Source organism: Rhinopithecus roxellana, chromosome 9 (assembly GCF_007565055.1).
Source record: "Rhinopithecus roxellana isolate Shanxi Qingling chromosome 9, ASM756505v1, whole genome shotgun sequence".
Lineage (NCBI taxonomy): Eukaryota > Metazoa > Chordata > Mammalia > Primates > Cercopithecidae > Rhinopithecus > Rhinopithecus roxellana.
In genome coordinates this window covers 20,270,817-20,293,102 of record NC_044557.1, presented here as the reverse complement: position 1 = coordinate 20,293,102, position 22,286 = coordinate 20,270,817, and the positions used below count along the sequence as shown (strand labels likewise).

Genomic DNA, 22,286 nt, shown 5'->3' with positions numbered 1-22,286 from the left:
TCTGCTTGTAGAATCATGAACACCAGAACTGAAAGGGATCTTACTCTCTATTCGAAACCCTTCATTTCACAGCTTTGGAAAAAGAGGCTCAGAGAGGTGGGGAGTTGCCCTGGGTCACAGAGCAAGGTCCAGGGGTCCTTCTATTTCTTGAAACTAAACTGGTTGTGTGGAGAGTCTTGAGAGGAAGCTAAAGTTACATGGGTGCTGGATTTTTCCATTTGGCCTTAGCAATCACTCTCCACCATTTTCCGCCCACACTGTGCCTGGGAGGCTGGCCAGACTGGCACCCTTACATCTGGCTTCCAGGTAGATTTAGCCAGAGGAGGGCACCTGCAGGTAAGTTGAGAGGGAGGGGAGTGTGCCATGGAGGATTTAGTCCACTTCTTCCTTTCCTGCTGCTTCCATGGGCTGGTGGTGTCCCCTGACTGAAGGCCAGGACTCCTGTCAGCAACCGCCCCCTGCACTCAGCATTCTCTGCTGACCCTTCAGGCCTAAGGCAATGACAGCATCTCCTACACCGGGCAGCCCTGGGCTACGCTGCTGTTTCCTGTGGCCTCCCAAACCCTCCTCAGACCTTTGTAAATGGTACCTTTATTAAACCCTCGAGTCAAAGAGTGTTACTTGCTGGGATCCTGATCCTGACTGACAGAATGGATCCTGACCCACCTGAGAGGTGGCTTTGTTTGTTAGCTTAAAAGAGAAAATCTGTAGGAAAGGAAGATGTCCCTGAAATTTAGGAAGAGGCTGTGTTAGTTTCCTGCGGCTGCTCTAACAAATGACCATGAACAAGGTAGCTTAAAACAGAACAAAACCAGAAATGCATTCTCTCCCAGTTCTGGAGGTGAGAACTAGAGTTGACTGGCTGGTACTCCCTCCAGTGGCTCCAGGAAATCATCTGGTCCTTGTCCCTTGCCTCTTTTGGTGTCTGGTGGCTGCCAGCATTCCTTGACTTGTGACCATATCCCTTTGATGTTGACCTCCGTGGTGACATCGCGTGTATGAAATCTTCCTTTGCCTCTCTTGTATAATGATGCTTGGGGTTGCATTTAAGCCCCACCCAGATAATTCAGGATAGTCTCCCTCTCTCAGAAATCCTTAATTTCATCACATTAGCAAATACAGTAAGATATTTACGAATAATAAAATATTGTTCCAAATGAGATAACCTGGCTGGGCACTGTGGCTCATGCCTATAATTCCATTGCTTTGAGAGGCGGAAGAAGGAGGATTGCTTGAGCCCAGGAGTTCGAAATTAGCCTGGGCAACACAGTGAGACCCCTGCCTCTACCAAAAAGAAAAAAATTACCCAGACGTGGTGGCACATGGCTGTAGTCCCAGCTACTTGGAAGGCTGAGGTGGGAGGATCGTTTGAGCTCAGGAGGTCAAGGGTGCAGGGAGCTATGATTGCACCACTGCACTCCAGCCTGGGCAACAGAGCACGACTCTGTCTCCAAAACAAAAGAATAAGATAACAATAACCTTTACAGTTTCCAGGGATTAGGAACTGATAAATTTGAAGTCATTATTCAGCCTCCTGCAGAGGGTAAGAGAGGCACATCAGAGTTCCCTCAGGACATCTCTAATGACACCCTTATGCTTGACAAAAGTAGTGACCAGTCTCAGGGGGGAGACACATTTCTGAGGATTCTGTTCAACTCCAAACTCTCTAATTCTCTTATCTTTGTGGCTGGCAGCCAGATATCATTGTGACGGTCCCATTCTGAAGTCAGCTGTTTTGTCTACTAGGCAAAGCACTCAGAGAAGACAACATAGTGGGCTGCGATAAGGACACAAAAATTGTGGAAGGGCCCAGCGTGGGGACATTTAGGGTATGGAAGTCATTTGACTCAAGGGTTGGATCCTAGAGAACAAAAATTGGGAGGCCCTCAGAAATGACCTAGCTCTGCCACCTCCTTTACCAGGCAGGGAAAATTAGTCCTGGAGTGGGAATTTCCTTACCCGCAGCTGGTCAGCGACAAGGCCTAGACTAAAAGAGAAGTCTTGGCACTCAATCTAAGGACTTCTCCGCCGTGCCTCCCTATCACGGCTTCTCACCACCTGTCCTCCTCCCCAGCAGTCTATGAGAATTCTTTGCAGGAATTCTACCCCCAACAGTTTCATTTACTGAAAGGTAGTGGGAATGTACTCGATGTCAAGTCTGTGATGCAGCATGAAAGAAGAAACAGCGCTGGGGACGGTGGCTTTGCTCAGTGCCACTCACAATGTCAGTTCTCAACGAGATCATGGAGAAAGTCTTGCTGTGGAGGCCAGGCAGGGGAGCAGCAGTGCTTAGTGAGACAACTGGCTTAGCTTCTGCCACAGGCTCCTTATCTCAGCACTGGCCAGTGTGATGGTCCCTGACTGGAGAACGCCAGGAAAAGCATTGCCTCACTGCTGCTTGAGCAAATCCACCTCCCAAATAGGGCATGGTGGTAGAAGAATATGCCAGAGAAGACAACAATCCCTGTGTCCAGATCCTATCTAGACAATAGAGCTCAGATTGGGAGCCTTTCTTTTCTTTCTTTCTCTCTTTCTTTCTTTCTTTCTTTCTTTCTTTCTTTCTTTCTTTCTTTCTTTCTTTCTTTCTTTCCTTCTTCTTTCTTTCTTTCTTTCCTTCCTTCCTTCCTTCCTTCCTTCCTTCCTTCCTTCCTTCCTTCCTTTCCTTCCTTCCTTCCTTCCTTCCTTCCTTCCTTCCTTCCTTCCTTCCTTCCTTTCTCTTCCTTTCTTCCTTTCTTCCTTTCTTCCTTTCTTCCTTTCTTCCTTTCTTCCTTTCTTCCTTTCTTCCTTTCTTCCTTTCTTCCTTTCTTCCTTTCTTCCTTTCTTCCTTTCTTCCTTTCTTCCTTTCTTTCTTTCTTTCTTTCTTTCTTTCTTTCTTTCTTTCTTGATGGAGTTTTACTCTTGTTGTCCAGGCTGGAGTGCAATGGTGTGATCTTGGCTCATCGCAACCTCTGCCTCCCGGGTTCAAGCCATTCTCCTGCCTCAGCCTCCCAAGTAGCTGGGATTACAAACATGTGCCTCCATGCCTGGCTAATTTTGTATTTTTAGTAGAGACGGGGTTTCTCCATGTTGGTCAGGCTGGTCTCAAACTCCCGACCTCAGGTGATCTGCCCACCTAGGCTTCCCAAAGCACTGGGATTACAGGCATGAGTCACCGCGCCCAGCCTGGGAATCATTCTTTAAGGGAAGTAATGATATTCTAGAGATCTTCCTGTAGTTCCTGACTCACAGAGCACAATTTTTGTGAAGATTAGAAGAGGCTGGGTATGGTGGCTCACACCTGTAATCTCAACACTTTGGGAGGCTGAGGCAGGAGGAGCTCTTGAGGCTAGGAGTTCAAGACCAGCCTGGGCAATATAGTGAGACCCCCCCATCTCTCCAAAATGTGAAAAAAAAAAAAATTAGTTGGGTGTGGTGTCAAATGCCTGTAGTCCCAGCTACTTGGGAGGCTCAGGTGGGAGGATGGCTTGAGCCTGGGAGGTCGAGGCTACAGTGGAGCCTCAGCCTCCCAAAGTGCTGGGATTATATAGGTGTGAACCACCATGCCTGGCTACATAAATTACTTGGAATTCCATCATGGACATTTGTCTCTTCTCTTCATTTATTTATTTGTTCAATCATTAACTTATGTCTGTAGGGACTCATGGATTTCTTTTAATACTTTGGGTTATAATCAAATACTGATTTATTAATTTTGTTGCTCAAATTGTTCCAGCTTCACCCATTGAACACTCTCTTATTTGGCTAGACCCCATTATTGTGGGTCTTGGTGTTGTATTTGTATTTTGAGCACTTTTTTTTTTAACCTTCTGGTGCTGCAAGATACTCCAGGATCATCTTATATGTTCCCTGACCGAGTCCTAGAATCAGCCATTTCTTCAAGTATCCCTGGTTCCTTTCACTGGTGCATGATGTTGAAAACCAAAATCTTGGTACTAGATGTGCTTGTTGATACTGGGGTGTCATTGGTTCTAGGCCCTCTCAGCTGATAGGGCAAGAAGATATATGTGTGTGTGCTGACTTCTTTTTTTTTTTTTTTTTTTTTTTTGTGATGGAGTTCACACTCTGTCGCCCAAGCTGGAGTGCAGTGGCACGATCTTGGCTCACTGCAACCTCCACCTCCCAAGTTCAAGCGATTCTCCTGCCTCAGCTTCCTGAGCAGCTGGGATTACAGGCACCTGCCACCACGCATGGCTAATTTTTGTATTTTTAGTAGAGAAGGGGTTTCACCATGTTGGCCAAGCTGGTCTCCAACTCCTGACCTTGTGATCTGCGTGCTTTGGGTTCCTGAAGTGCTGGGATTACAGGCGTGAGCCACTGCACCCAGCCCGTGTGTGTTGACTTCTATGTGTAGCCATCTGTATCTATATTAAGCTAAACATGAATTCATATTGATGTCTGCAACTCTAGTTCATTGTCATATGGGTCACTCTAGAACTCCCCTTGCTTACCTATAACTTTCCACTATGACCTGAAACCTGGCTCCCACCATCTGCCATTCATCTACTCAATTGTTCAACTGCAATGTACACATATAGTGGCATTAGAGTTGTTAACATGGTTCCCCATGAGAAACAACTTTATCAACTAGATGACAGTGCTTATGTACAGTTTCTTTCACCTTTCATCTTAACAGACTCCACTCATTCCTAAAGTTACTTAGGTCAACAGTTTTTCCCTATTCCATCTTCAGTGCAGTTGTTTTATACATTTGTAATACAGTTAGATTGTTTTGTCAGAGTCTGCATTTCATCTGCATTTCCTCTGAATGCCTAAATGATTTTTCTTCGATTTGCATACATAAAAGTTCACTTTCTGTGCTATAAAGTTCTATGTGTTTTGACAAATGTATAATGTTCTGTTTCCACCATTACAGTATCATATAGAACAGTTTCACATCCTAAAAATCCCCTGTGGTTCACCTATTAAGGCTTACTGAGGAGTAACACCTAGGGGAGGAGAAGGACAGAAAGCAGGATTGGATAATAGAGCCTTCAGGCTGTGATGCAAGAAAAACAAAGTCTCTGCCTGCTCCATGGGGAGCACCATAGCAAAGCTTGGCCCTTAGAGGAGTACCCTGTTGGGCAGCAGTGGCCAGGACTTTATCCTACTGCCTTGCTCAGCCATTGTTTGGGGGCTGCCAGAGAAGACTGATTTCAGCTCAGGAGAAGAGACAGACCCAGAAGGCACTAACAGCTGGAGATTCTCAGCTGACTACATTTCTTGAAGCTGGCTTGCTAAGTCCTTTCTTGGAGAGCGATCTGAGTGCTGTAACTCTGGGTGTGCCAGAAATATCTCTGAGGATTCCAAGCAGGGGTTGGCTGGCCACTGGTCAGGAATCTTGAGCAGAGGATTCCTCCATCAGGTGAGATTTGGGACCAGATGATCCCATTGGTCGCCGTCAGCCTGCTTCAATCCAGGTGATCCAGCCATTCCATTCCACACATTCAGCCCACTTTGCTCAAGCCTTTGCTTCCCTTCTTGCATTAATTATCTTATGCTCTGCTGCATCCTAGAGGTAGGCTCAGAACACCTCCTTTTCCCCAGGGACCGTTATTGGAGGGCCAGAGAAGCCAAAAGACAGAGTCTAGGGTTGCCCGCACCTTTTTGATCCCAAATGCTCAAGAAAGTGGTTACAGTACCCATAGCAATATAGATCAAGGAGTTGAATGTGCATAAAAAGTTTGTGACGATGGGCAAGAAAATGGAAACATTCTAAGCTAAGACTTCAAAAACCAAATCTTTGTCTGAAATGTCTCCTCCCTGTGGAATGTGCAAAAAGCAAAACAGCACTCCCTACTGATCTATGCGTATACCACACCTGGCAGGTACCATCCTTTTATTTTCTTCCCTCTTAACTCTCATTCTTATAGTGCTCCTGGATTTTCATTGGCAGGCGCAGAGTCATTTTAGTGCAATTCTAATCTTTCTCCGCAGGAAGATGGAAAACTTTCAGACCTCTTGAAGAAAGCATGGCTCTGATGTTGTGTTCTATCTGTCCTTATTCTTCCTTGTATTTAACCTCCTTCAGGTTAAAAGCCCGTTGTGTTTTGTTGTACCTTGGCAGCTCTCTCTGGCTCGCAAGTATCCTAAAGTCACTATATGGCCTCTAGGGACAGTCTTGACGTCTAAGCCAAAAGAACCTTTTATTTTACTTTGTCTGTCTTTAGAGATTTCCTTTGAATGTTTGCTTCTGTTCTGAAGCATTTTCAGGCTCCATAGACCTTGATTGTTTTGCTCAGCCAGGGCATTTTAAAAAATATTCATGCTGCATTTTTTTTTTTTTTTTGAGACGGAGTCTCCCTCTGTTGCCCAGGCTGGAGTGCAGTGGCATGTTCTCTGTTCACTACAACCTCCATCTCCCAGGTTCAAGCAATTCTCCTGCCTCAGCCTCCCAAGCAGCTAGGGTTACAGGTGCCCACCACCATGCCCGGCTAATTTTTTTGTATTTTCAGTAGAGATGGGATTTCACCATGTTGGCCAGGCTGGTCTCAGACTCCTGACCTCAGGTGATCTGCCTGCCTCTGCCTCCCAAAATGCTGGGATTACAGGCATGAGCCACCGCACCTGGCCCATGCTGTTATTTTTACACAGTGAACTATGCATACTGATTTTAATTCCAAAGGCTCACAAATTAAAGAGCTTCTTTGAACCCAGGCCCTCAGGATTCTTGCAGTCTCCTGGTTTTTCTGTCTGCTTTGTCATTTTGCAGTGGAATGACTAAAGCCAGACCTGCTGGGTTAGTGAGTGGAAATAAAGTATTGGTGGATGAATTCCTCCTGCTCTGCCCTTCGACACAAGACTGTGGGGTTGGAATCCATGTTTCAATACTCAAACACTGCACCAGCTCACGACTGCAAAATTAGATGAGACCCAAAAAAATACAAAGAGTCAATATTCCAAGAAGATACTTGCGGTTACTGGGTCCAGGATGTTTGAATTATAGGTAGACTCTGTCTCTGCCAGGGACTAAAATACTGCCAGGGAATAAAAAATAGCCTGTTTTTTTTTTTATACAAATCAATAAAAATCTCAGAAAGGGCACACTGTCCCTGAACCATTATATACGAAAAGAAGTGACAAGTAAATGGAACAAAACACAAGAAGATTATAAAAACAAATGCTTTTGTTCCTCTCCCTGAAAATACAGACTGACATTGTACACTTGGCAGCTGTTTCCACAGCAGGGAAGCAGGGTCGCAGGTCTGAAGCATGAGTTCTCTTCTGGAAACCTCCTACTTATAGGTGACAGTTGCATCACCTTGAAATGGAGGAATAAAGACTTTTTTTCTTTTTTGCCAGAATTCAGCATTGCTAGCACAAAGTGTTACAGAACAGTGACATACCGAGTGGCTGGTAGAACTGCAGAGGAATTTCTGAAAGCCTTAGGCAAGAGGTTGGAAACTTGCGCTGGAAACTTACCTTATGATTAAGCATGTGACTCCCACCTGACTTAATTCTCTTCCAGTCCCAAGGGTTCCAAGGCCAGAGAAAGGTCCTAGTCTTGATTGCTGGCATGTTTACTCTTGCAAGTACACTGAGATTAAATGCAAAGACAAACCATCAAAGGTAATTCTTTTCTTTGACATGGAATATACCTGGGATGGATTTTAATGTAAAAATTTTTATTTTCTAGTGAAAAATAACAGATGTGAAATCTTTGTATTTGGATTAAGTGTGAATGAAGGAAATAACGATCGAGGAAAGAACAAAGGACTGGGTGGCGGTGATGAAAGCTGAGTCCTGGTTCTGGCTTTGCTACTAACTATAACTTGGGCAAGTCTCTACTTCTGCTGCATAGAATAAATTTACTTACTTCTTTTTCTGTTTGTTTGTTTTGGTTTTATTTTGAGACAGAGTTTCACTCTGTCTCCCAGACTGGAGTGCAGTGGCACGATCTCAGCTCACTGCAACCTTCGTCTCCTAGGTTCAAGCAATTCCCCTGCCTCAGCCTCCCAAGTAGCTGGGGCTACAGGCACGCACCACCACACCTGGCTGGTTTTTGTATTTTTACTAGAGATGGGGTCTCACTATGTTGGCCAGGCTGGTCTCGAACTCCTGACCTCACGAGATTCACCCGTCTTGGCCTCCCAAAGTGCTGGGATTATAGGCGTGAGCCACTGCACCCGACCAACTTACTTCTTTACTTGTGTGAATGAAAGAAGGTGGAACTACATGGCCTCTGAGGACCTTTCCAGCTCTGTTCTGTGAGTCAGTTTCTTAGTTTTGATTTTTCATTGTTTAGGCAGTGGCAAAACAATAATGTAAAGTGGGTTATGGTACAGATTTGCAAGAGGTTCATCCTGAGGCTGGTAGCAGGCCCCAAAAAACTCTTACCTCATCCATCATTTTTGCAAAGATGAATGCAGAGTAAGACAGACATCAAGGTAGGCATTCAGTATGTATTTGTTGAATGAATGAATGAATGAGTGAATGAATAACTCAGGCAGCCTTGAGGAGGAAGAGAAAGGAAACATTCTGCCAGAAGAAATATAAGAGGAAATGTATTTGGGACAGGGGATGGATTTGCTTGATAATAATGGCTGGGAGGCAGTTTTATAGACATTTTCAGCTGCAGCTGAATTTTAGGTCTGGGCAGTATTAGGGTTAGGGCTAGTTTACAGAGCACTCCTTATCTATAGAGTAGGGTGAAATGATTGCTGGCAAGGCTGCTAAGAAATACAGTTCTTCCAGGTACAGGTGACTTGACTACAAGATAATGGTACTCTTTTTTGCCCCAATTTAATAATGAGTGTTAATTAGGATTTGATCTGGCTGACTGTTATAGAAACTCAAAATAATAATGACTAAATGATATATATGTTTATTTTTCTCTCACATAAAAGAAATCTGGGCCAGGCTTAATAGCTCATGCTTGTAGTCTCAGCTATTTGGGAGGCTGAGGCAGGAGGATCACCTGAGCCCAGGAGTTGGAGGTTGCAGTGAGCTACTGCACTCTAGCTTGGGCGACAGAGTGAGACACTGTTAAAACAAAACAAAAAAGAATTCTGGGTGGGCAAGCTAGGGCCAGTTCAGAGACTCCATGGTTTCAGGCATTCAGGCTCCTTTAACCTCAGCACATGGCTTGTACTTCAAGATTAATCACGGCTGCTTGATGGCTGGTCCAAAGGTAGTGAGTTATGTCTTGTTCACAGTCAGTTACAGATCAGACTCCTTGTTCTACTCTATCCCCCCTTCTCACTAATGCACTCGACAGGTCTTGAAAAATAATACATGGCTGCTTGAATTCAGCGATCCCATCAGCATCACAGCCAGCAGGGAGAAGAAAAGACCAATAAAGGGCTCACTTCTGCATTCCCCATTCACGATAGTTCCTGGAAGTTGAACTTGACACTTCTATTTCTTTTTTCCTTGTTTGTATTTTTAGTAGAGACGGGGTTTCACCCTGTTGGCCAGGCTGGTTTCGAACTCCTGATCTCAGGTGATCCACCTGCCTCAGCCTCCCAAAGTGCTGGGATTATAAGCATGAGCCACCGCACCCAGCCTGACACTTCTATTTTCATCCCATTGACTAGAACCTAGTTACGTGGCCAAACATAGGTGTAATGGAGACTGGAAAATGCAGCTTTTATTCATAATAGCTGTGTGCCTAGCTACCAGGGTTGGGTTTTGTTTATTTGTTGGTTTGTTTGTTTTACTTAGAAAGGGAGAAGTGCTACTAGGATATAGTAGCTTCTGCCACTTAGAGAGATTACAGACTTATTCCAACCACGTGATGATGCCCCCATTGCTCAATTCCTTTGGCTTGTATCCCTTAAAATTGCCCATCAGGGGCCATAGGAACTATTTTTGGTATTCTTTGATTTTAAAAGTAGTCTAAGTCCACACAGGACAACTGTGATGAGTGTGTGTGTGTGGCGGGGGGCGGGTGATAAAACTGAATGTGACCATAAGAATAATATACGGGCTTCTGCTTCTGGCTATTATAGATGATTCTGGGTATTATGACCATTCCTGCAGAAAAAAACTCTAAAATCTGGACATGATACACAAAGTGACTGCCTGAAGGAGTTGAAGAGAGGGCAGAAGTGGATCGCCTCTGCTGTTGCATGTTGGTTTGGAGAACAGAAGATGAGGAGCCAAATAAGCAATTCCTTCAGCCCCAGGCTCCTAGCACTGGGCTGCGTGTAGGCTATGCATTCTGGGGAGTGAGGAGATCAGGAATGCTGAAAATAAATGAAGGAATCCAGAAAAGCAAGAGTCAAAGAGGGCATCTGCAGGCCAAATCTCTGATCAACCCTTGACCCACATATACACAAAATACACTCAAAGCAGCTCAGCTAAAAGACAAAGGATCTGCACTCAGACTAGAGCTGCCTCCCCAGAAACAGAGTTTGCAGTTCAGGCCCAGCAAGAAAATTACCTGCAAAACAGAAAACAAACAACATCCGTCAGAGAAAAAGAACAGAATCTGGAATCTTCACAACTTAGCATTCATCATATCCAAGATTGAAACCCAAATTACATGACATATTAAAAAACCAGGAAAATGGAATATAGTCTTAGGAGAAAAGTCAATCAAATCTGACCTGGAGATGAATGATATATTGAAACTTAAAAGGTAGGGGTTTTAATTTTGGTTTTCTGGGTTTTCTTCTGTTTGTTTGTTTTTGTTTTTGAGATGGAGTCTTGCTCTGTAGCCCAGGCTGGAGTGCAGTGGTGTGATCTTGGCACACTGCAGCCTCTGCCTCCTGGGTTCAAGCAATTCTCCTGTCTCAGCCTTCCGAGTAGCTGGGACTACAGGTGCACGCAACCACGCCCAGCTAATTTTTGTATTTTTAGTAGAGACAGGGTTTCACCATATTGGTCAGGCTGGTCTTAAACTCCTGACCTCGGGTGATCCACCTGCCTCGGCCTCCCAAAGTGCTGGGATTACAGGCATGAGCCACCGCTCCCAGCCTTGTTTTCTGGGGCTTTTTTTTGAGACAAGGTCTCACTCTGTCACACAGGCTGGAATGTAGTGGTGTGATCCCAGCTCACTGCAGCTTTAAACTCCTGGGCTCAAGCAATCTTTTTGCCTCAGTCAGCATGCTTGGCGAATTTTAAAACATTTTTTGTAGACATGGGACTTGCTCTGTCGCCTAGGCTGGTCTTAAACTTCTGGCTTCAAGCAATCCTCCCGCCTCGGCCTCCCAAAGTGCTAGGATTACAGGTGTAAGCTCTCCTGCCCAGCCGGCAAGGGTTTTAAAGTGTTATGTTATTTTTTTAGAGTTATTTTATATGTTATTTTATAGTTTTAGGAGGTTTTATAGCGATCTACAATGAAGTTTAAAAATTAAGAAAAAAAAGCTTGCTTTTGATGAATCAAAATCTCAGCACAGAAATGGGACATTTCATCAGAGAAACAGATACAATAAAGAAGAGCCAAATGGAAAGCCCCCTTTTTTGGTTGCTCTCTTTCTGCTTTCAAGGTTTATATTAGCTTGGCTTAGATGTGCATTGGAGTGGACTTCGATATGTTCATTCTACTTGGTGTTTGTCTAATATCTTGTATCTGAAAATCTCTGACTTTTATTACAGCTGGGAAGTGTTTGGTTATTATTTCTTTAAATATTTTTTTCTACTTCAGTTTCTTATCTCCCTCTGAGATTTCAGTTACATGTATGTTTGTTTGATATCATCTAACAAGTCTCTGAGATTTTGTTCATTATGTTTTAAATCTTCTTCCACTCTGTTACTCATTTTGAGTAATTTTGATTGATCTGTCTTAAAATTTACTCTTTCCTGTAACATGTCCACTTGGCTGTTAACTCCATCTGGTGAATTTTCTACTTAAGAAATTATACTTTTCAGCTGTAGAATTTACATGAAGAAGTACATTATCAACTGTAAATGGGCCATGAAAAGCTAAGGTTGAATTTTGTAATTTGTAAATCAACTATTAAACATAATGCAGAATAGCTATAAAGCATCAGGAAAATTAAAATGGAATACATCTTAAAATATTAAATAATTTTTAAAGGCAGGAAAAAAGAAATGAAGAAACAAATGTCAGAGGAGACAAATAGAAAACAAAATAAAACAAAAATGATAGATTCATACCCAACCATTTCAAAAATTACATTAAACATTTATGAGCTAAGCACTCCAATTAAAAGATAGAGATTAATAATTGTTTTTAAATGGATACAAAAACAAATATAGCATCTCACCAAAGAAGATACACAGTTGCCAAAAAATTTGAAAAGCTGTTTAATAGTATATGTTATTAGGTAATCACAAATTAAAACAACAATGAGATACCACTACATATCTACTGGAATAGCCAAAATTCAAAATGCTAACACCACCAAATGATGTGGAACAACAGAAACTGTCATTCATTGTTGATGGGAATGCAAAATGGTTTGGCCACCTTGAAAGACAGTTTTGACAGTTTCTTGCAAAACTAAACATACTTTTACCATATGATTCAACAGTCTTACTCCTGGGTATTTACTCAAATGAGCTGAAAACTTATATCCACACAAAACCCTGCACATGGATGTTTATAGCAACTTTATTCATAATTGCCAAAAACTGGAAGCCATCAAGATGTCCTTCAGTAGGCAAACGGATAAACTGTGATATATCCAGACAATGGAATATTATTCAGTGTTAAAAAGAAATGAGCTGTCAAGCCATGAAGACATGGAGGAATGTTAAATGCATATTACTAAGTGAAAAAAGCCAGTTTGAAAGGGCTGTGTACTGGATGGGTCAAGCTATATGACATTCTGGAAAAGGCAAAACTATGGAGACAAAAAGATCAGTAGTTGCCAAGGGTTGGGTGGAGAAAGGGATGAATAGATGGAACATAGAAGATTTTTAAAGGAGTGCAACTATTCTATATGATACTGTCATGGTGGTTATATGTACATAAATACATTAGACATTTGTCAAAACTTATAGAATATATAATACCAAGAGCAAACTCTAATGTAAACTATGGACTTTGGATAATAATGATACATCAATGTAGGTTCATTGATTGTAACAAATGTACCACTCTGGTATGGGACGTTGATAGTGGGGAGTCTGTATGTGTAGGGGTAGGGGGTGTGTGGGAACTCTCTGTACTTTCATCTCAATTTAGCTGTGAATCTAAAACTGCTCTAAAAAAATCCGTTTTTTAAAAACCCAAATATAAACTGTGTGCAAAGACATACTTTCAATATAAAGACAGAAGGAAACCAAATATAGATGGATAGAAAAAGATATATTATGTAAATAGTAAGCACAAGAAAGCTGGAGTGGCTACATTAGTATCAAATAAAAATAGATTTCTTAAAAAAGTATCATAAAAGATAAAGAAGGGCACTTCAGAAGAAGAAAAGGAATAATTGTTCAAGATGACATAAAAATTACAAATTTGTTTGTGCCTAATAATAGCCTCAAATTACATAAGGCAAAAACTGATAGAATGAAAGGAAGAAATAGAAATTATAATTGGAAATTTTAATGTCACTCAGAAGTTGATAGAGTAACCAACAAAAAATCAGCAAAGACAGAAAATCTGAACAACGTTATCAATCACTTTGACCTAATTAATATTGTTAGAACATTTCACTCAACAGTAGCAAAATGCACATTCTTTTCAAGTGCACATGGAATACTTACCAAGGTAGGCCATATTCTGGACCATAAAAAAGTTTTAATAAATATTAAAAAGGTTGAAATCAGATAATTTGTTTTCTGACCACAATGAAATTAAATTAGAAACCAAAAACAATAAAATAACTAGGAAAACCCCAAATATTTTGAAACTAAACAACACACTTCTAAATATTTATTGGGCTAAAGACTAAATCACAAGAGAGATTGAAAATATTTTGCACTGATGATAATATAAATACACGTATCAAAATTTGTGCAATGTAGCTAACGTAGCACTTAGAGGGAAATTTACAGTTTTGAAAACCTATAAGAAGTGGGGAAAGGTCTTAAATCAATGATCTTAACTTTCACCATTAAAAAATAGAAAAAAAGAGTAAATTGAACTCAACGCGAGCAGAAGGAAGAAAATAATAAAGATAATGACAGAAATCAATGAATTAGAGAACAGGAAAAAAGAGATTAAAAAATCATTAAACCCAAAAAACAGTCCTTTGAAAAAACTAATAAAATTGATAAATCTCAAGCCTGACTGGCAAAGAAAAAAAATGAACAATATCAAGAATGAAAGAAGGGACGTTATTACTTGGGATAGTAAAAGAACAACAATTCTCTATTGTTATGAACAACTTTATGACATTAAATGTGTCACAGATGAAATGGACACATTCTGGGAAAGACATAAATTATAAATCTGATCAAAGATGAAATAGAAAGCTTGGACAGCCCTGTATCAATTAAAGATATTGAATTTGTAATTAAAAACTTTCTGACAGAATTCTGGGTTCAGATGCTTCATTGGTGAATTCTAACAAACATTTATGAAAAAGTAGTACCAATCCTACAAAAACTGTTTAATAAAGGAGGAGGCATGATTTTATGATGCCAGTATTATTCTAATTCTACAGCCAGGTGAAGACATCTTAAGAAAAAAAAATTACAGTCCAATATCCCTCATGAATATAAATGCAAAAATCCTCAACAAAATATTAACAAGCCAAATCCAGCAGCATATAAAAAAGGCTATACATGTGATCAAGTGGCAATGCAAGGTGGTTTTTTTGTTTGTTTGTTTTGTTTTGTTTTGTTTTTTGAGATGGAGTCTTGCTCTGTTGCCCAGGCTGGAGTGCAGTGGTGTGATCTCAGCTCACTGTAACTTCTGCCTCCCAGGTTCAAGCGATTCTCCTGCCTCAGCCTCCTGAGTAGCTGGGATTACAGGTGCACACCACCATGCCTGGCTAATTTTTGTATTTTTAGTAGAAACAGGGTTTCACCATGTTGGTCAGGCTGGTCTCGAACTCCTGACCTCATGATCCACCCGCCTCAGCCTCCCAAAGTGCTAGGATTACAGGCGTGAGCCACCACGCCCAGCCAATGTAAAGTTGTTTTAACAGCTGACAGTTAATCAATGTAATTCAACAAATTAATAGAATAAAGACAAAAACACAGGCACAGTGGTGCAATGTAGCTAACGTAGTACTTAGAAGGAAATTTATCATTTTGAAAGCCTGTAAGAAGGGGATAAAAGGTCTTGTAGTCCTAGCTATTCAGGAGGCTGAGCCAGGAGGTTCATTGGAGACCAGGAGTTAAAGGTTGTAGTGTACTATCATTGCACCTGTGAATAGCCACTGCACTCCAGCCTGGGCAACATAGCAAGATCCTGTCTCTTGAAGAAAAAAAGGAAGAAGGTGAAAACAATGTGATCAGTTCAATAGGTGCAGCAATAGCTTTTGTCAAAATTCAACTCCTTTTCATCATTAAAAAAAAAAAAAAAAACTTTCAGCAAATTAGGAATAAATTAAAACTTCCTCAACCTGATTAAGGGCATCTACAAAATCTATCAGCTAACATCCTACTACAATGTGAAAAACCAATGCTTTCTACCTAAGATGAGGTAGAGGGCAAGGATGTTGGCTCTCACCATTTTTATTTAACTTAAATTGTATAGGAGTGCCTAGTCAGTGCAACAAAGCAAGGGAAAAATAAGGTATACATGTTAGAAAGGAATAACTAAAATTGTCCTTATTTACAAGTGACATTGTACAGAAAACCCTAAGAAACCCACAATAAAAGCTATTAGAGGACAAGTTTGCAGGATAAAATATACAAAAATCAATTCTATCTCACACACTAGCAACTAACATTTGGAAAGTTAAATCATAAGACACTTTGTTTACAATAGCATAAAATACTTAGCAAAAGACATGTATGATCTGTAGGCTGAAAACTATAAAACATGACAGGAATATCTACATAAATGAAGCGCTATACTGTGTTCATGGATTCAAAGTGTCAATAATGTTAAGCTGGCAATCCTTTTTGAATTATTCAATAAATTCAATGAAATTCCCATGAAAGTCCTAACAGGTTTTTTTTTTTTTGAAAAAAATTTACAAGAATATTTTAAATGTTATATGAGACGTCAAAGGACCTAGTATAGCCACATCATTTTGAAAGAGGAGAACAAGATTGGAACACTTCAACTATCTGATTTCAAGAACAGTATGTGGCTCTGAAGAAATGAACCAATTTTATTCTTTGATCTATAAATTGGCATTTAAATAATTTCCAAATGAGGAGAGATGGATAGCTCTGAGATAAGCATGGGACTTCCCAAGGTGGCTAATTTGAAGGGTAATTCTCCTTTGGGATGATTGCTAGGGGCAAAAAAAAAAAAAAAAATCCATATTGAAATTAAGGTTTGTACTCAAGACAACTGGATTTAAGTATTGGATGCACCATTCAGCTCTCTAAAACTGAGTTTCTTCATCTTAAAATGGGATGTGCAGTGTAAGGATTAAGGCAGTAAAGTATAGAGGGTAAGCCATGTGCTATAGTGTTGGAGCTATCTCACCCAGGTTTGAATCTAGCTTTGCCGTTTTCTAGCTATGTGGCCTTGGGTATGTTTAACCTTACTATGCTTCATCTTGCTCATTTGTACAGGCTCTGCTCGTTTTATTGCATTTCACTTTATTGCACTTCACATATATTGCATTTCTTAAAATTGAAAGTTTTTGGCAACCTTGTGTTGGGTAAGTCTATTGGTGCCATTTTTCTAATAGCATGTACTCACTTCATGTCTCTGTGTCAGCATTTTTTAGCAATAAAGTATTTTTTAAATCAAGTAATTTACATTTTGTGGACATAATGCTATTGCACACTTAATAGACTATCGTATAGTGTAAACATAACTTTTATATGCACTGAGAAACTGAAAATTTTGTGTGATTCGCTAAAATGCAATATTCACTTTATTGCAGTGGTCTGCAATGGAACTTGCAATATTCTGAGGTGTGCCTGTAAATGAGAATACTAAAAGTGCCTAGCCATAGGGTTGTGGTGAACAGTAAATGACTTAATAAATCTAAAGCACTTAGAACAGAATCTGGGCACCAAAGTGCTCTGTAAGTATTACCCACTGTTATTTTTTTCCCAGTGCTATAAGGCCCGAATGTGGTTACTTTTGTTAACCACCAAGTGTAGTTCCTAGTATCCAACAAATGTTAGTGCCCATCCCTCTGCAGAGCATAAGTAGCTCTGGGGATAGAGTTTGACACTGAAGGATGTATTTTGCAATCTTATGGGCAACCTTGAGTTTCAACGGCTTAAATTTTCTTTCCTTGCTATTTTTCCAATGTTTAAAAAATATCTTCTTGGCCAGGCACAGTGGCTCACACCTGTAATCCCAGCACTTTGGGAGGCCAAGGCAGTGCGGATTGCCTGAGCTCACGAGTTCGCAACCAGCCTGGGCAACATGGTGAAACCCCGTCTTTACTAAAATACAAAAAAATTAGCTGGATGTGGCGGCGTGTGCCTGTAGCGACTTGGGAGGCTGAGGGAGGAGAATTGCTTGAACCTAGGAGGCGGAGGTTGTGGTGAGCGGAGATCGCACCACCGCACTCCAGCCTGGGCAGCAGAGCGAGATTCCGTCTCAAAACAAAAACAAAACCCCAAAAAACCCGAAACCAAAAAACAACAAAAAAACACTTCTTGGCCGAATTGTAATGTACAAGTGGAAACCTTAACCATGGACATGAAATTCTACCCCACCTGGACTCCATCACAGGCCATGTGTCCTCTTTGGCTCCAGCTGGTCATTGTGTTCTGCAGCCCACTGACCCAGAGACTAAAAAATAAGGGTTGCTTCCCTCCCTCTCTTTTCATTCTCCTCCTCCTCCTCCTTCTTGTGTCACAGTCAGGTATAAATTACAGGGCACCAAAAAGTAGTAGATTTTATTCTATGTTCTGTATCAAATGCAATACCAAGTAGTGTCCAGCTATGATCCTCCTGCCCTCTACTTGAAGGAAAACTCCTCAGTTCTGTGAACGGTTCTGAGCCCCAGAACTGGCATCATAAAATTTCTCAGTCATTGGGGGCAGACAACAGCAGGGTTGCCCACAACTTACAGCTGGCCTCTGAGTGTACCATTTTAGAACCACGCCAAGGGAGAAGGCATGTTTCCATTTCTTTAATAACTTCCATCAGAGCAGAAATTGTGATTGCATAATGACAATCCAATATCATCATTAGGGATACTGAAGTGTTTTGTTTTGTTTTGTTTTTTGGAGACAGACTGTCGCTGTGTTGCCCAGGCCACAGTGCAGTGGTGTCATCACAGCTCATTGCAGCTTTGATTTCCTGGGCTCAAGGATCCTCCTACCTCACCCTCCTGAGTAGCTGTGAGTGCAGGTGAGAACCCCACCATGCTCAGCCAACTTATTTTTTATTTTTTGTAGAGACGGGGGAACTCTCTATGTTGCCCAGGCTGGTCTTGAACTTCTGGGCTCAAGAGATCCTCCCTTCTTGGCCTACCAAAGTGCTGGAATTACAGGGGTGTGAGCCACCGTGTCCAGCCTTTTGTTTTTAATTGAAATATAAAAAGCAAGAAAGAGTTTAAACCCAGGGACGTTAATCAGACATCCCACAGTCTATGCCTTTCTTGGAGATCTGCAGCCAAGCCCTGCGATGGAGAAACAGATCTTGGTTCTGCTTCCATGAGAGGGACAAAGCATTATATGTTGTGGGGTAAGAGGTGTCTGGGGATCTCTGGTCTGTCCTGGACATTTTTCCTGAAAAGCCCTCATAAGTTTAGTCACAAAGACAACACTTCCCTTCACTGTGTTCACTCGGCCTGGCCCAAAGCCCCAGCTGCCATGCCAATTAGGGCAGCAAACCCAGTAAACAACATAAAGCAAAACCAGTCAACACACAAGCATCTTTGCAGAGATGCCCTTTGGGTCCCATACGTTAAATCTTTCACATTATTTCACAGAGTTCCTTTTTCCCTTGTCTCAATTTCTCTGTAATACAAGAGGGTGTAGGCTTTACTCTTTCCTCTTTCTTTTCTTTTCTTTTCTTTCTTTCTTTCTCTCTCTCTCTCTCTTTCTTTCTTTCTTTCTCTCTCTCTCTCTCTTTCTTTCTCTCTCTCTCTCTCTCTCTCTCTTTCTTTTGTTTTTTGGGTTTTTTGTTGTTTTTTTCTTTTTTGAGGCCGAGTCTTGCTCTGTCACCCAGGCTGGAGTGCAGTGGCACAAACTCCGTTCACTACAACCTCTGCCTCCCGGGTTCAAGCAATTTTCATGTCTCAGCTTCCCAAGTAGCTGGAATTACAGGCATGCACCACCACGCTCGGTTAATTTTTTTAATTTTTAGTAGGGACAGGGTTTCGCCATATTGACCAGGCTGGCCTCAAACTCCTGAACTCAAGTGCCACCCGTCTCAGCCTCCCAAAGTAGTGGGATTACAGGTGTGAGCCACTGCATCTGGTCTTTTTCCATTACTTTCAACCATTTTAGTGGCGCCACCCTGTGCCTTTCTGCACTAATTAATAGTAATAAGATTCTTCCCAGCAGCCCATCTTGTCTACCAGAGACAGAAAACTTCCCCATTCCCACCTTCTTCTCCTGCCGCTCCCCCTCCTGTCTTCCCTCGGAATGACCGACTGAGAATAAAGACCTTTCTCACTAGGAGAGGCTGAGTGTTCCTCTGAAGGGAATTGCAGCTCTGACAGGGTTATGTTTGCATTATCAATGACACTTCAATCACATTGCCATAGTGTTCCAAACAGACTGTGGGAGGGACTTGAACTTAAAAGAAAAATTACCTCAGGAGTTCAAGGCTGCAGCGAGCTATGATCATGCCACTGCACAGAGCAAGACCCTGTCTCTAAAAACAAAAAATTATCTGCCAAGAGTCAACTTTTCTTTAGCCATTTGAAATTCTTCATAAAAAAATCTCAATTCCAGCCTCACTATACTTTTACTAATTTTTATTTTCCCACTTCAAAATACTGTTTATGTCTACCATGTGTCAACATCCTGGACCCTGGGAACTTTCTGGCTAAGTAGACTAAAGATAATTTATAAACAGGTAGTCAAAGTCTGATACATAAAAGAGAGATCTGGCAGGGCACAGTGGCTCACGCCTATAATCCCAGCACTTTGGGAGTCCGAGGCAGGCAGATCACAAGGTCAGGAGTTCAAGACAGTTTGGCCAACATAGTGAAACCCTGTGTCTACTAAAATACAGAAAATAGCCGGGCATGATGGAGCATGCCTGTAGTCCCCAGCTACTTGGGAAGCTGAGGCAGTAGAATCGCTTGAACCCGGGAGGCGGAGGTTGTGGTGAGCCAAGATAGTGCCACTGCACTCCAGCCCAGGCAACAGAGCAAGACTCCATCTCTAAAAAAAAAAAAAAAAAAAAAAGAGATCTGTTGTAAATGTAAATCTCTATTATGCGTTTTCTGATTCTTTCTGGAATTACTAAAATGTAGTCACATATATCTTTATTTCCCTATAGCTTCAAGAATGAAGTTAATGTTGAACACAATTCTGTGTGCTTCACCACTGGATCATTCATTCATTCAGCAAATAGTTATTGTATATAAACTAAGAACCAGGCACTGTGCTGGGCACTAAGCTAGAATACAGAGATAAGGAGCATTCCTGACTGGGCCTGGTGGCTCACACCTGTAATCCCAGTGCTTTCAGAGGCCAAAGCAGGAGGATCACTTGAGGCTAGGAGTTTGAGACCAGTCTGGGCAACATAGTGAGACTCGATCTCTAAAAAAAAAAAAAAAAAATTAGCTGGGTGTAGTGGCATTCACTGGTGGTCCCAGTTGCTGAAAAGGCTGAGGCAGGAGGGCTGCTTGAGCCGAGGAGTTCAAGGCTCCAGTGAACTATGATCGCACCACTGCACTCCAGCCTGGGCAACAGAAAGAGACATGGTCTTTCAAAACAACAACAGCAAGAGTGTTCCTGCCTGTAAAGAACTTATATTTCAGGCCGGGCGCGGTGGCTCACGCCTGTAATCCCAGCACTTTGGGAGGTCGAGGCGGGCGGATCACGAAGTCAGGAAACCGAGACCATCCTGGCTAACACGGTGAAACTCCGTCTCTACTAAAAAATACAAAAAAAAAAAAAAAAAATTAGCCGGGCGTGGTGGCGCGTGGCTGTAGTCCCAGTTACTTGGGAGGCTGAGGCAGGAGAATGGCACGAACCCGGAAGGCAGAGCAGGCAGTGAGCCAAGACCGAGCCACTGCACTCCAGCCTGGGCGACAGAGCGAGACTCCTCTCAAAAAAAAAAAAAAAAAAAAAAAGAACTGATATTCCAGTGAAAGATAGACAAGTGAAGAGATAATTATTATTATTATTATTATATTAGAGATGAAGTTTTGCTCTTGTTGCCCAGGCTGGAGTGCAGTGGCGCTATCTCGGCTCACTGCAACCTCCACTTCCCAGGTTCAAGCGATTCTCCTGCCTCAGCCTCCTAAGTAGCTGGGATTACAGGCGCACGCCACCACGGCTAATTTTTGTATTTTTAGTAGAGACGGGATTTCACCAATGTTAGTCAGGCTGGTCTCCAACTCCTGACCTCAGGGAATCTATCCCCCCACCCCCAGGCTTCCCAAAGTGCTGAGATTACTTACAGGCGTGAGCCAGCGCGCCCGGCCATGAAGAGATAATTATAAAATAAGATGGTAAATACTTCGTTAGCATAGTTAACAAGTGCTATAGGAACCCTGGGAAGGACAGTGATAACACGGGTGTAGGATGCCTGCATCCATCAACAATTGTGAGCGCCCACTGTGCCAAGCATGTTTGAGGAACAGTGAAATCAAAACAGATTCCCTGTCTTCATGGAGCTTACGTTCTAGCGAGGGAGACAGGCAGTAACAAAGAAGATGTAACATCAAGATGCAGGATGGTGTCATAGAACGGAGGTTTGGGGAAGGATTCCAGTCTGCTGGAAAAAGCGCTAGAATAAGGAGAGGTGGTTGGAGAGGAGGTGGGTGGGAGGGAGGAATGGGTGAGGAAGGGCATGAGAGATGCTCTAAAGGGAGTTGCTAGGTGCAGATGAGATAGGGATAGGTTTTTGTTTGTTTGTTTGTTTGTTCCTTACTACAGAGTTTGGAGGAAAATTCATTGCTTGCTTATCAGCGCCTAAAGGGACACTAAAAGCTAAAGATGAACATACTCCCTTGTTTTACAGATAAAGAAAACAAGCCTCAGAGAGGGTGAAATAACTTGTTACAAGTTACTCAGCTAGTTGGAGGCAGAACCAGGATGCACCCAGTTTTCTGTGCAGTGCAGTCCAGGCCTCCCTCCCGTCCCAGGAGGCAGAAGCGGTTTGGGGTAAAGGCCACGCCCTTTGCAGGGCCGCCTGGGTCCCCCGACCC

At 42.1% G+C, this 22,286-nt stretch overlaps 1 protein-coding gene across 4 annotated transcripts in view; it reads left to right on the top strand.

Moving 5' to 3' along the window:
• The window catches only part of TACC1 (transforming acidic coiled-coil containing protein 1), a 126,845-nt gene that overhangs the window by 7,101 nt on the left and 97,458 nt on the right, over positions 1-22,286 (top strand). The window lies entirely within an intron of this gene.